Here is a 16,006-nt window from a genome sequence, read left to right as displayed (position 1 = left end):
TCCTTAGTTCAGAAGTGCACGTTCCAGAGGGAAATTGGGATCTTAGCGCTTGGTTCTGGATCTTCTTACGATCTTGGGGATGTAAGCTACTTTCAGTCTTATTGATTATTCTGGGTATTCTGTTGTTCCGCTTTTGCTGTATACAAGGTCTTCCTGTCATATGTTCAGTGTTAGGAGGATGTTGTGAACAGACTATGGGAACATTAGGACAAAAGGTATGTGCACCAGAAAAAATAACAATGAATTTGTGTTGAAAGAAGTTTCTATCACAGACCTCATGGCGATCGATATCTCTGATGATTGTGATTCAGGTTGTATGGACATTGAGACGTGGAGTTAATCGTAAAGTGACTAATAGTAGTTTAGCGCTTGGCTTCGGCCAAAAGCAGGGTTTGTTAAATGAGAAATCATATTGTGCCTCCTTTAAATATATATTGGCCTAAGCCTAGTCGCACTGCGAAGCAAACCATGTTGCAAAGTTCCGGTTTTAGATCGACTTCGCCGCCATTTTAGGATCATCCGTCATTTTGATTTCTGTTCATATGTGAGTCTGTGTTCTAAAATAGTGGACTGTGTTTCCAACTTGTAACCGAGCCTTCCCAACATTTTGAATCTAGTTAATGGTCAGACTGTCCGAGGGCCGAATGTTTAGACTAGGTAATGTGACCTTGTCCCAACATGACTTGTGGTCTAAGGATTGTCTGCACTAACAAGCCTCATCCTTGAATACACATTGAGGACAATGTAATGCAAATGTCGAGCGTGGACACTGGCAGAACTACATTGTGAGGGGATATGTGCTAAGGCTTACTGCTAAATCCAGGTATACTCTGCCATTGTAACTTGTTGGAGATGCAAACCTATGTAATCCATGTGCATATTATTGTATGAGCCATAAGTGAACACGCCACAAACTCTGGACCACAGATTATTAACCTGTAGAGGGGCTGGACAATATTACTGAATTTGTATAAAAAGCCGAATGTCCAGATGTACAGCACTCTCACTCCTCACTCTGAAGGGCTGGTACTCATTGTGATGTATTTAGAGCCAGATAGCTATCTGTATTTTCTGTTTCTTTTTAACTGTACAGTAGAATAAAATATCTATGAATCTTTATAGCCCGTGTTTGGTGTATTTCCTTTTGTGGTTCTCAGCCTCGATATTTCCTTGCTTTTGCAGCATGTCTAAAAAGCCAAAGATGATGTGTTTCCCACCTTGAAATAATTACATCAATATGTAAATCCTATATCACATACACAAACCACATACACAAGGGAGAACTTTAAATGTTTTGCCTGGGGGGCTAGTAGCATACTCTGGAAGATGGTGCAGTGGCATAACATGGAAAATCCTCCCCTACCTCCACAAGCACTACATTCAATAAGAGACTACACCACACTCACATTTTGAAATATATGTGAGATAGGACAAGGAAAGACCAGACAAGAAGCATTAGTTGTGGTTTTGCTAGTAATTGTAGGTCAGGGGCTGCACTTGTGCAATGGATAGCAAAGTGTCTGAGGATACTTGACTTTTATCATGCAACAAACATGCACTAGATTGTAAAGTATGCTGCAGATTGCAGTTCATGGACGCTGAGGTAACTGCGAGTAGAGTAGACAAAGCCTTCAACCCACAGTACTTTGAGATCATACCAATGGTACATAAGGCGCATGCACCATAACATAACATAACAAATGTCCTTTGATACTTATTTTTATTTTCATTTTCAAGGGAGGTGGATATTGTGAATGTGTACGTGTGTGTGTGTGTGTGTGTGTGTGTGTGTGTGTGTGTGTTTTGTGTGTATACTTTTTGTCAGGCTGTGGTGATGTGTTGGAGTGTAATTGTGAATGGCTAAGGTTGGTCTGTTCATGTGATTAGGTATTTTATTATTTCTATTGATGATGATAAGAATATATGTCTTTTCTTGGTCACATAAGAATGTTCTGGATGAGACATTAAATATAATACTCAGAATTTGGTGGTAATGTTTAAATTATTTGAATTGGGAAAAGTAATGAGTTTTTTCTGTCTGAAAACTTCTGTATTTCTTTAGATAACATTGACTGTATTACATGGAAATCCTTGGAGTTGTAATGTAGGATTACCTCCCCGCTTTGAATCTGCTTATTTTTTATTGCATCTACCAATAGGAGGAATAAAAGTTGAAATCTCACAGAATTAGTTCTGCTGGAACATAACATGAGTATATTAAAACAGTGTTCTATAAGGTTAATAAAGTAACATGGATGTGGTTATATTGGATTATGTGTTTAATGAAGTAACCATTGAATTAGAAAATAAAATAGAAAGCATTGACAAAGCTATCTTAATGAATGACAAACAGAACCAACTAAAAGATGTTTGGACTGTGACCTCATTGGTAAGTCGGTGCAGTTATTAAATTATGAGGATTGAAAGAGAACAATAGTATATGTGACACAGTGGTGCCAGTATTACGAACAAGGTTTGACACTGGGTGCCATAGCCGTAAGTCTAGGGTAAATCCTCTTCTTCATCCCAATTAGCCATTGTGTATTCCGATGTGTGGTGGTTGACTAGGTAGACCAGCAACATTGCTAAAACTGAGACCAATCTATCACTACATCTTCTCTGTAGCATTGCTAAAACATTGAGGAATTGAAGCACTATAAACTGACTAGGCCTCCACTTTTCTTCAATGCCTCTGACAACAACCATTTCCTCTTGTCTATACATAATAATCTCCATTTATATGTATCTATCTCTCTATGTCCATCTCTCTCTTTTTTTCCCATCGTTATGCAACTCTCTATGTGGCTCCTTGCTGGCCTGTCTTTGCATGTCTCTATATGAACAGTTCCATCAAGCTCCATCATTCGCTCTGTCTACATCTCTAGTAATCTTTCCAAATATATATGAATCTGTCCATCTAGCTACATCCATCTCTGGATCTTTATGTATCCATAGTTCTCCTCTATCAATCTCTCTATCTATATTCATCTCTATGGCCACACACATATATCGATATTCATTTACTTTTTTGCTTCTCAATGTATATATCCATTTTTAATTTTTTCCATGACCATATATGTCTATATCCAGCAGCCTCAATGCATCTCTCAAATCTACCTACTTTTCTATGTATACATATATCTATCTATGTACATCTCCACCTATGCGTTCATCTCTGTTTATCCATATTTCTCTAAGCATGTTAGTCTATATATCTCTTTATATCAATCTACATATCCATCTCTATCTATATACCTTAATGCATAGCAAAGTATGCATGTCTCTATGTCTCTCTATCCATCTCTCCCTGCAAATGTAACTGTATGTATCTCTTTTCATATTAATCAATCTATCCGTTGATCACCCCCTATCCAGCTACATTTATTTATTTCCCTGTATGCATCACTCTATATCTCGCTATCCAGTTCTCTGTTTACATCTATCTCTATGCATATCTCTCTGTCTACATATGTATTTATCCTTCTCTCTCTATGCCTCTATCCATAGCTCTCTGCCGCCCCAAGACTTGTCGTCCCAACCCTCTTTCTGTATGTCTGTTTGTCTCACTGTATGTATGAAGTAATGTGTATTCACCATATGTAATGCATAGTCTGCTATAATATTCAAAGTGCAGCCTCAAATGTCCCAATGATGACATTGTATGGTTGGTAGAATCACCATATGTAGGGTAAAGCCCAAAAAGAGCCAGAGCACAAACCCCATACCTGACATCCTACACCCACCAATCAGAGCAGAAGCCCCATACCTGGAATCCTGCCCCTCCACCACCCAGTGCAAAGTACCATACCTGACATCATGCTCCATCACCTAGAGGCTACAGTGCATGTCCCATGCCTTGCATCCTGCCCCCGCCTTCAAGAGCACAAGCCCCATGCATGGAATCCTGCCCCTGTCACCAATTCTGCAAACCCCTCACATGGGGCCCTGCCCACCGCCTGCCCCAACAGCCAGAGCAGAAACCAAGTACTGGTCACCTGTAGATCCTGAGGCATCAACACGTAAGTGCATTTCCCTTCTGTTATATGCTGGCTTTCTCCATATAGCCTAGGCCCACACCTGCCACCTGTGGGGGATGGGGAGACGAGGGAGGCACAACATTTTGTATATGAATCGGTTGCCCTCCATGCCCCTACCCTAGAGTCTAGTACCTGGTTTTTGCAATTTTACACCAGGATAACTCTATATTTTGAACCGTTACTATTTTATTGAAATAACAGTAAACATTGTATTGAATTCTCGTTGTTAGTATTGGACACTCTTTTAATTGGGTTAAAACAAGTTATTCATTTTACCCAAATAAGTTTGACTGGAAAAACCAGTAATAATCTCTTTGCAATGTAAAAGTGGAAAACCAGCAATAACACAACACTCTCCCGTGTGTGCATGTAGTCTTGTTTGATTCATTAATAATACTTTAACATGGTTTGATTAAGAATGTGTATATTAACAGTAATGCTTGAAGCGAATATGTTCTGGTGAAGAGCACAGATATGATTTTATATGTAGAGGTCACAATTGAAATAGGAGCATACTATTTTTCATTTTTGGTGGAAAGGCTAAACTAAAAGCAAAGAGGACCTTGGAAGTGTGATCACTGAAAGAAGAGGCTCTTTGTAAGTTGACCCTGAATAACTCATAATTAAAATTCTGAGAATAAAATATAGTAAGTAAGCTCAATGAAAGGATAAGGTGGAGCTGAAAGAAACGGAATGGACAAAATTCATGTTTCTATTCGAATGATCTGCATTTTAAATTGCAAGAATGGAAAGTCAGCAATTCATGTAAGTAATATTTTTGGTATTATTATAATATTTATGTAAATGTGTGCTAAACGAGAAACAATGTGATACATTTATCTCCAAGTTGACACAAAGACAGCCTTTTTAGTTCATTTACATATAATGTAAATAGGTTTTATTTAAATGTAGTTAATGTTGTTATTTATTTTGACAATGGATACTAAAACATATTTTTCCATTCTTAAATCTACATAGTTACGTCTAAAAATGTGTGATGTCATGACAACCATCTGCCCATTCATGGGTTCTTCAACCAGAAATGGAGCATCACCATCACAAACAGAACAATGATATCCATTTTCTGAGATGATCGTGCCACCCCAGTATGCCCATCTGTGGTGCCCGTCATCTGGATGAACATGCCAGCATTTATTCAGTGAAGACATGCGGATAGCAACGTTTTGTTGCCAATGTGCAACTAAACTGTTTTTCTCCCAAACGGAACACCATGTGCTTCGATTGAAAATAGATGATAGAACTGAATGGAATTCTTTTTTACTCCACCGAACTTTCACTTGCACAATTCAAGTACTGGGATTAAAACTTTGATTAATGGAATCAGAAAGATTGCATGGAACGTGACCGTCAACCTAAACATGATTACTATGGCTTGAAGTAAACAAATTGTTCGTCCATTGATTATGTGCGACAAAGGTTTTAATGTCTCTGTTGGATGTATTCAACGGTTTCCGTTGCATAAATAAATCTAACGACTTTGTACATTCCCGACTATGAGTGTTTATTGAAAAGTGTACTTTTTTTCTTCTTTTTGTGAAAAGCAAGTTAACTTTTACTGTGTGCGTAGATCTGTGTGAGCGTGTGTGTGCATCTTCTCCCTTTTGCATTAGGTAATGTTGCATTAGGTAATGTGATGGCGTAATTGATGACAGCGGATGTTTGGCTACTCTGTGCATCAATGCCACTAGAAGAGGCATGGCATATCGGTTTGACATGTAGATGTCAGCTTGAGGGGCGGGTGTGTTGTGATGTACAGCTGCCAAGGTACTTGAATTTAGGGTGATTGGTCAACGGATCAGATTATCACAAGATGGTGGTGTACAACTCATGAGATTCGCATGTCTAAATGTCAGAAAATAGAGGGTAAGATGCATTGGAAAAACAATTCTGATCGAAATATGCTCAAAAACACATGATCCATTGGGCTAATAAAATTCCTGCGAGAACTTCCCCTTTAAGGTCAAAGCTTTTTGCTCTCGCCCCCACATAAGACCTCTCTCTTTCTTTTTTTCTGTCTTTGATGTCTTTTCCTTGGAGACAAGCAACACACTTTTGCATGTACATGTACTTTGTAAGGGTTATGACTTAACATAACCCTTTAATGCCTCTAGGTGGCAGACACATCAATGCCCATTCACCAAATTTTGCAAAATGGCCCACTTCTTTTAATATCCACCACTGAGCAGGCCAGCCTGCATACAGATCAGATGGCCAACTTACATCATGGTATCATGACAATTCATTGCGCTTTTTAAGTCATTTTAAATGTTATTCTTTTGTGTGATTCAGATATATTTGTGTGCTACAAGATAAAATACAGTAGTCAAGTAAAGAATAATATGAATGCTTCGTTTTTCTGATACAATGTAGGATTCGTGTATTCTTTCTTTGATATCAAGATACATCCTAAGTGTGCAGGTACTTTTTAACAATTGCTTTGTTTGTGCCTAGAGGCAAAATGGTTACCAGGTTGGTCGCTGTACACTGATGTTCCCGAGCCAAGGCAATACTTTCTATGTGCATCTGTGGTCTGTGTTTCTCCACACAGTCTATGCAACAGATTCAAGCATACACCTTGACCTACTGTGCACGGTTTTTTGTGTCCGGATCCGCTCACTATGTCGATTTTTGGCACAGTTGAGACCGGGGCTATGTGAGTGGGTAGAGCAGAACACACCCAGAATGAAGGGCAGAGAGGGCCCTGGGGTGGAGGCAAAGTGAACACTGTCAATATATTAAATCGCTCAACCAGACAGGTATTCTCATTCAGCAACAAATCACGGATAATTTAAAAAAAAGTATTTCTGCATCCTTAAAATCAAGAAACCCATACTACAAACATCACTGGTCACACTAACGTATCTTTAGCTAAGATTCTCTACAGATGAGTACTGTCTGTTTTGTCTATGTGCCTGGGGAGACAAGATTTTTCTAGCTCACTTAGCCAGCGATATTCCATATGCTGTTTCGCCATAGCAGTCAAGTGTGTTGGTTTGCAGTAGGTTGGTTGGTGCATGTTGGTGTAAGGTGATTTTGGATCCAGTAAAGGTCGGGGTTGCTTTGGCATTGGCAGAGACTTTACTGCTGCATGGGCTCTGAGATGACCAGTACAGTGACAGTGACGATTAATTGTGGTGGCGGTAGAGGGATAGGGAGCTAAGGCAAATCCTTATCATCCCTGGTAGGACTCTACTTACTGTGATCACGGTGTATGCATAGTCCTCACCCTGATGACTATGATGAGGGACCTTATTTTCACTGGAGAGTACTTTTGTACGGAGGGAGATGGATTCTTCACTGCCCACCTTTGTCCACTCTTCTCATGGCTCAGTGTGCGGGAGCTCTCAACACAAGGTAAACAATGTTAACAGGGAGGAGGAGGGCTGTTTAAGTGGGTGAAACTGACTTGCATTGAAGTGTGGATAGTTTAGTGAGCACAATAATCTCACTTTACAAACTCTTGGAACAATACAAATCTGCTCCTTGTTAGTTGGAGCTCTGCTCACTGAACCTGGGTTTGGATAATTGGACCTGGACTTTTTGGCTGCCATGTTTACAGGGTGAATGTTATGTTAGGAACTTTAGAGGATCCCGCTCCCTCAATGGGAAACACCCTGTACGCATTCACACCTAACTTTGTAGGGCCTGCTGTCTTTCATGGGGGCTGGGGCAGAATTCTCACCCTGGAGACATAGGCAAATTCAGGCATCAGGCTTACTAGTGAGCAGAGGTCTCAGAGTATCACAGGAATAACATACCAGAAAGATGGAATATACAGGGTGGGCCGCACATTCTCGTAATGCTATTATAAGTGTCTCTTATTTAATGTTGGTGCTAACATTAATGGGCTACCAACGCATATGCCCCAAAAAAGCAATGTAAAAAATGATGTAACAAAGAACATACCTGCCATGGTAACAAAGTTACAATGTTCGTTTGACTGCAAATGTCTACATATCATTTTCACAGGTAAATTAATGTATTACTTATGATTAAGACATCATCTACATAGGCCAGGTTTCCCCTTTCGCCCAAATCGGGCATGGCCTTATGCAGGAAGATGTTCAATTAATTGCCGGAGTTTATGTATTCAAAGGGGGTTCGGGTCCAGCTGTATTGCTGCCCCACAAAGGTAAAGGCAAGCTTGTACTGGTCTTCCCTACTCACAGGTACTGTCCAGTAACCGTTGGTTAGGTCAATGGCGGTATACATATTTGACCCTTGAATCTGGGCTAGTCCCTGATCGATGTAGGGAAGGGTCCATCTTGACTTGTGGACCCAGTTATTTAACTCCCTTAGGTCTGCACAAAGTCTCCATTGGCCATTGGGTTTGTGTATACCCAGTGCCGGGTTGTTGAAGGTACTGTGCATTGGACAAATTATCCCATGGGATTCTAAGTTTGTAATAATCTCTGTGAGTGACTCCATGGACGCAAGAGGTAACCGGTATTGCTTCTTAAATACTGGAGCCATCTCAGGGTGAGTGGGTATGGTGGTTGAATGTATTTCTATGCGTCCAAAATCATATGAATCCACGGCAAAGATATCCTGAAAATCCAGAAAAACCTGTTTCAGCTTCTGTTTTTGCTCCTCTGTCTCACAGGCATTATAGAGATTGATTTGTTCTTCGACCACATGCTTAAAGCCTGGAAAGAACTCAGGATTGGCAATTTTGGTGGTATCTACCTGTTGGGTAGAGAGATCTCTTTTTATGGTGTTGGCCTTGACGTGAGGTTTCAAGGATGGGAGGTAATCACTGTTGACTCAGAATACCACTGCATCCTTCCTGACGTCACAGGTCACTTCTTCCACACCATAAGGGCAGGAAGAGTACACCAAGAAAGTCCCCCCTTTCCTGGTTAAAATCTATTCCGGAGAGATATCGTCATCTATATGGAAGCAGTCATTTGGAATTGGTCATATGATCTCATTACCTAAATCAATAGAATAATTTTGGGCATCAACCGCCATTCCAATAAAGGTGTCTGCTCCCAAGGTGATACATCGAGGGTCACTGTTATCCACCAATATTCAAATGGTGTCATGTTCTAGGTCAACTAGGGGTGTTGGATGTAAATATGAACCTTGTTCTTGAAGATCATAATTCACATTTTTATATGTGTCCTGATTTTTGAGGCTCCTCCCTCCCTACATTTTTATGGCAATTATAAATTGTTGCACCTGTCGTGGGATGGTAACCTCTTCTCTCACTTGAACTTCAACCACATATGGCAGCAATTGAGCTGACCGGAATGCTTTCTCAGTGTTGTCAAAGCCAATGGGGTTACCCCAGTCTGGACCAGGTCTTGTTATAAATTACTTCCAAATTAATTGTGAATCGATTGAGAATGGCACTGCCTAAGTAAAATGTTGAGGGGACATCTTTCACAACTCAACAATTATGTGCTATGCTTTGTCGCTAATGGACATTTTTAGCATACACCTGCTAGGCAGTAGATGTATAGAAGTTGGAATTTCCAGGCCCATTTCCCAATTATCAATCAATTTAAATGTGGGAATGGTCTGATCTTTTGGGAGTTTCCTGAATAATGCTTTGCTGGTGAAGCTTCTTCCGTTATTCAGGCATACTCTGGCGAGAACAGACTCCTCCCCCTCATTTACCTGAATGGGGAAAAACAGCTGTTCACCCTTTATATGGATGTCGGTCAAGCTTTGAGCTGGTTTTTACTCATCTTTTGTCATGGGATTTGGTTTTTCCTCTGATTGTGGATTGGTATAAAACTTCAGAGTGTTTCCCTCCAGTGTGAAATGCCACTTAAAACTTGGAGGAAGGTTGATTTTCAAAAATGGAGAAGGGTTCCCTTCACCAGTTTTTTCTCCCACAGAAATGACAGTGATGTCTGGGACTTGATTGTACCTAAAATGGAATTCTATTTTGTCGGATCGCTGTTCAATCATGTGGCATGTGCCATTCAAACTTTATTTTAATTTGATTGGCCGATGAGTCCAGAGGACCTTGTTCACGCAGTCAATTAGGGGTGATAACCTCCAAAGGAGGTAATTCCCCAATGAACAAGGTGTTCCCTCTGGAGTGACGACTATTACGGGGTGTTTCACCCTACGTCACCTAATTTTGATCTCCAGATCCACAGTGCCTTCATTTCTATCGAAGTTTTGGAGCGGTCCGGGAAGAGGTTTGGGGTGAATTTGGTGACTCTCCCCCTTCCTGAATTTAGTTTGTCAAAGCCCTTTTTGGACAGAAGGGTGGCTTGGGATCCAGCCTCCACCAGCGCTGATAATGCACATTAACCCTGTACCTTGATGGTAGCATAAAATCTTCCTTCTCTCTCCTCAAGGGGGCAACAAAAATGTGCATTCTGTGCCAGCTTGGCAGTTATCTTTTTTTATATCAAACCCACCGACACTGTGTGATCTTGGACAGTTTTCTGTGTTGGAGTCCAGGAATCTGCAAAAAAAATTTGCACCAAGAAACGAGCGGGATTGGGAAGTCTCCTTTTTCCCCTGATTCTTTGCTGCACCCCTATTCCTGGAGACAGTCATCTGGGTGACATTTTGTGGGTCAGTTTCCATATTTACCCCATCAAAATCAAGGTCTTTTGGGAACCTTTTTCCCTTGTGAGGGATCCCCACATCTCTGCAAGAGAAGATTTTCTTCCCTGAATCCTCCAGGGATTCTTCTGCTTTGAAAGGGAATATGCAGACTTCCTCTACACAGTGGGTTGTCTTTAGCTTTTGATTTCTCCTACTTACTCTCCTACTTACTCTCTGTTCTTTAGGTTCTAGCTGTTCGGGGGTAGACAATAAATCAATAAATAGAAGATTTATGTTCAGGCTCAGAGGTTTCCAGGGGTTTAGTTCTGGTGGGAAAGGAAGCTTCCTCTAGGGCTTTGCATCTCCCTTCCACCTGGGCCCTATCCTCTGGAACCTGGTGGTTGTCAGGGGTTGCTTCCCATCATTGCTTCGGGGCACCAGACCCGGGTGTCGAGTTATTCTGGGCCGCAGTTTCCAGTTGAGGGTTCTGCTGAGCCCTTAACATCCGACCCAGTTCTTGAGTTAGTTGTTGGCCTTGTCGCTCCAATCGTGACATTTGTTCTGGTTGGTAGGGAGGTCTTGATCATACCTTTGCGGCTCCTGGAAAGGGCAACTGTCCCTTCTCGCAGAGTAGCTCGGGTATTGGGAGTTTCCCTGATAACTTTCCATTCTAGATCTCCCTTTTCCGTTATTTGGGAATCTATTGTCCTGGAAGCAGAGAGAGAGAGAGAGAGGATTGTTGTGAAAATTGGGGTTTGAAGGATATCTGGGAAAGCAAATTAGGGTGGGGGTGGAGTATTTCTTCACTCCTGAGGGAAATTTGGAAGGAGGTTTTGAGGGAGGTTTCCTGCGCCAATACTTACCTGATTGGACCCTGCCTTGTGCCGGGGGAGTCCATACATACCCCAGGATGGGGCTGATCCGAGGGCCTCCAGTGCTGCTTGTTGGTGGGAGGAGTATTTTTGGGCCCCCCGTCTCCAAGTCCAATGTGGGTGTATTGTTCACCTGCGCTACCTTTGCAGCGGGGGTGTGTTGGATGGTTTGGGGTTTGTAGGCTTGTTTTTGTTTTCAGAGTGCTTTTGGACCACATATATCTGGGTGTCCTGTTTTAACAACCAATCCAGGGTTCTACGCTCATGGAAATCTCTTACTACTTGGGTCATTATGTATTCTGGCAGCAAATAGAAGTATGTGTTGATGAACTCCCAGCTGCTGGTGTACACCCGCCTAGAGGTCTGAGCAGATGCTCACTTCAGCTCCCGCACAAACTCTCTAGGTGCTTGGTCTTCGCAACACTGCAGGTTGTATGCCACCATGCAGGCCTCCTGTGGGTTCCTATGAATGGAATGGTGAAGTGTTTTAGCCTCCTATTAGGTGGACCATTTTTGGTGATCTTGGTCCTCCAGCGCTGCAAAGAAGCTGGAGTATTCTGGGGAAAACCCCATTTGACAAACTCCATGGAGTTTCTATCATTCTTAATACCAAAAGAAGTCATCATTTGGTTATAAAGCTTTACATGCTCCCATACTGAATATTTGGCGTTATTATGGTAGGGAGTCATAAAGCTCTTTATGGTCTTTATCTGCCGAATTGGGTCTTTCACAAGACCTCTCTTCTGTTTGGCAGACTTTCTTTTTCGCTGCACCTAAGTCCACTCAATCTCTGACTCAAAGCTGCTGCTATTGGTGGTCCATTCCGTTTCCTCTAGATGCCCCCTACCTCTATGAGACTGGGAAAACCTCCCAGAATGACAGATTCTGGACTCTTCTCACGTGTGGTGCTGTGGGCTGTCAGGGTCATTTCCCTTGTACTGCACTTTTTGCACAGTAGAGTACTCCTCTTCCTCATCCCTCCTTCTGGGTATGGTGGGGAATTCCACCACCTTCCTGAATGTCTGGAGGTTTTTAGGATGCTATTTTGAGGCCTAAACTCTGGTCCTTCTCTTGCAAAGCGGACAAGGTGGTCCCTTTGTAAATTCATTTTTGGCCAGTCCAACTACCTTTTATTATCATATCAGAGCCCTCCTGATCGGAAGTACATGCCAGGGTATTTTTTTTAATTCCCAGACCCCAGTGGTCCAGCCACATTCCCTTCTACTGGAAAGAGAAGAAAATTCATCAATATCTGATAAGGACTGGCCTTCTGGCTCAGTTGGACTAGGCCTGGTTGAGTCCAGTTGCCTCATGTTTCCCTGTTCTTGAAAACTGCCAGGTATGACAGATGTGTTGGTGAGTTGGCTTGAGGCCCTGTTAAAGAGGTCATCACTCTGTAATCGGAGGGTGCTTTTCCATACCCTGACTGGTCAGGGTGCATCAAAGCCTGTTTATACTTGGCTATTTCACCTTCCGACCTCTCACATTTGTTTTTCTCAGTCCCTTGCTCTTGGTGATATGCAGAGGCTTGAGTTTTCAATTCTAACACCAGTGCTTGAGTGGCTTCTAGCACTTTATTTAGTCCCAATAATCGGTCTCTTAGTCCCTTCTTCTCTTATCCATGGGATGCATTTTCCTTCTGTGAGGCTTGTTTAATCTGCGCATATTCAAATTGTTTCTTTTTCAGGAGACTAATCTCCTCCACTTGTGCAATTCTGGCCTGTGCTGCTTGCCCTATGTCAACCTCTGCTTGACTCACATGTGCCATCAATTTTGCATTTTCTAGTCTCATGTCAGTCAGCTCCTGAGAACATAACCCACTTTTCTCTGCATCAGTCCTTAACTGGTGCACTACCTGAAACAGGCCACTATTCTCTTGACTTAATTTGTAATTTTCTTCCCTCAACTGCTCTCTTTGCTGTTTCATGGTGTTCAGATCTTGGTGCATCTGATCAAATTCACCCTGAGAATTAACCTCCTTAATGATTAACTGGCTGTTTTCAGCTTTCAGTTTAACCTGTGCTTGAAATGAGAAAATGCCCTCTAAGCAGGATCTATTGTGAACAACCTGCTCATTTAATTTGTGTTGATTTGCGCTTAGATTTTCAACACATTCATTATACTCCCCTTGCAGTGCAGAAATGTGAGACTCTCACACTGCATTTACTTGCTGTTGTGTCGATAACTCATCTTTTAGCTGTTGAATAATTTTTTCAAATTTTTACTCTAAATTTTGGCTCTGTTGCCTTCTAATTGTTCCAACTGTTTCTGGGCTTGATTCAAAAGCTCAGCCTGGTTTTGAACATAGGCCACACTATTCTGGTGTCTTTCTCCCATGATCAGCATATGAAAATGCATATATGCTGAGAGCTGAGCCATTTTAATTTCCACAACTTTCCATCCACTCAATGCAATTACAACCAAATGACTAGTCTGCTGCTACTGCACTGTCACAAGTGAAGACTCTCATCCAAAACCTGGCCACATGCCTTATACAGATTCAACTTTAGTTAAGCCTCCAACCCGTCCCACACTGACCCCAACAAATAACCTATGTCACTAATGGACTACGAACCAGGTAGTCTATAGTAAGAATATATATATATATTTATTTAAGGTTTGACTTTGACAGAGAAGACTAGCAACCAACCTCAACCACCAATGCGGTGGCACTACACAATAGCACAACTCCAAATTGCTTTCCGTTATTAAAACAACAGAGGTAGAATTTCGAAATATGCAATAAAAACTTACATCAGATTTGATTACAAATTAAACAATAGAAAACATTCAAAATGAATGGAAAAAATCATTTTGCAACACACATTCATAGGACAAGCAGTGCTTTGGGGTTTTGGTTTGGGAGGCAAGGGGATCAATGGGAAATTTAATTTTGCAACACACATACAATTGGGATTTAATGCTTCATAATTCTGGTTTGGGATGCAAGGGAATGAATTTCGTTTTGCACCCTCTGCATTCACTTGAAAAGCAACGTTTTAGGGGTACTTTTTTTGGGATCATGGACACCTCCCTTCCGGTCGGAGTCAGGGTTTCTGAAAGATAGTCACCCAAGTCTTTATAGTCTATACTGGCTCTAACACACTGGGCATGAGATTTGTTAATTTCAAATTCTAGCAATACTCATCCCGTGATTTTCTATATGGGAATGAATTGATTTAACTTCAATTCAATGCGCTAAGGATCTACACAGCTTCCCCTCTCCCCACGATTTAATGGAAAGGATTAAGGTGGGCTCTTCCCAACACAATTCACTGTAAATGGATAGAGTGATTTTCAATAGTAGAATTAATTTGAATTGGACTTAATACAATGTGCCAAGGGCCTTCCCAGTATCACCCTCTCTTCTCGCTATGCGAGATGGAGATTAAGGCTAGCAGTTTCCCCCTCACACTTTTGAAGGCATTTAGGATATCTCTACTTACATGGGAGGCTTTGGTCAGGGAAAAACAGCAGGGCTCTTCAGAGGACAGCACAGATCTGGTCAAGGGATTCAGTCAAGGATTTTCTCTTGCACCCAGACTCCCTCTGGCGCCTCTGATTAGGTCACAGCCAGCTTCTAGATTTCCCTGTCACTGTCTCTAATGCAATGATTGACTAGTTGTTCCTTGCAAGGGTCGGGCAGCAGGCTACCTCTCGGAATGAAGTGGAAAAGCCCTATTCTGATGCAAAATTGACCTCTTATAGGGCTGATGCACTCCTACAGTATCATAATTCCCACTGCAAGTATTGGCTCGCACTCTCCCTTCACCTCCCACCAACACGCCCACTGGCTGCTGATAGGACCAGCAGTTGGGAGATGTGTATGATGTAGGCTGAGGGAGGAAAAATATTTGTCATCTCAACATGACAAGTGGGTTTTATCTTTTTGGGTTCTGAAAATCTAACAACATGGCAAATATGCTAATTTTTCAGATAACTGCATAAATCTATATATTTTTGGATTCTACATTTCAGAAAATACTCATTCTATTTTGGCACGCCCTTCCTGGGTGGAGCCACCATTTTCTGACCTTTGGGACTGCGCTGTAATAGTTACAACTCTACACTACATACTTCCAACATTAATTTCACTGTCTATCACGCAATCAATATTTCAAATTCCTCAGATCTATGAAAACGCCAGAATCATAATTTTGATCATAACTTAAGTAATGTACATCACAACACTTCAATTTCTAAATGGTCCCAACTGGCTTTGTATCCCCTTTAAAATTAACCCAGAGTAAGCCCACTGGGACACACAATGCTCTTTTTATTTAGGAAAAAAGTGTTCAATGTTAAACATATGACAATGCATTATATGAGAGGTGGTTTCGCTTCTGATCACCCGAAACAGTTTCATTCTCTTCTATGACCAGATCAGGACATCTGGCTGGCCAATGTTTATTCTACCTTCTTCTCCTGAGCTTCAAAGGGTCTTTGTTCAGAGCTAATGCACACTTTATGGGGACCTGACCTTAAAGGTCTTTTCTGTTGGTCTTGTTATCTGTATCACTGTTTTCCAATGTCTCTCTGTATTTTTAACATTTGGACTGATAA

This window comes from Ambystoma mexicanum, chromosome 4q (assembly GCF_040938575.1).
Source record: "Ambystoma mexicanum isolate Mex_15411 chromosome 4q, UKY_AmexF1_1, whole genome shotgun sequence".
Lineage (NCBI taxonomy): Eukaryota > Metazoa > Chordata > Amphibia > Caudata > Ambystomatidae > Ambystoma > Ambystoma mexicanum.
The sequence above is the reverse complement of the archived record's forward strand: the minus strand, read 5'-3'. Positions refer to the sequence as shown.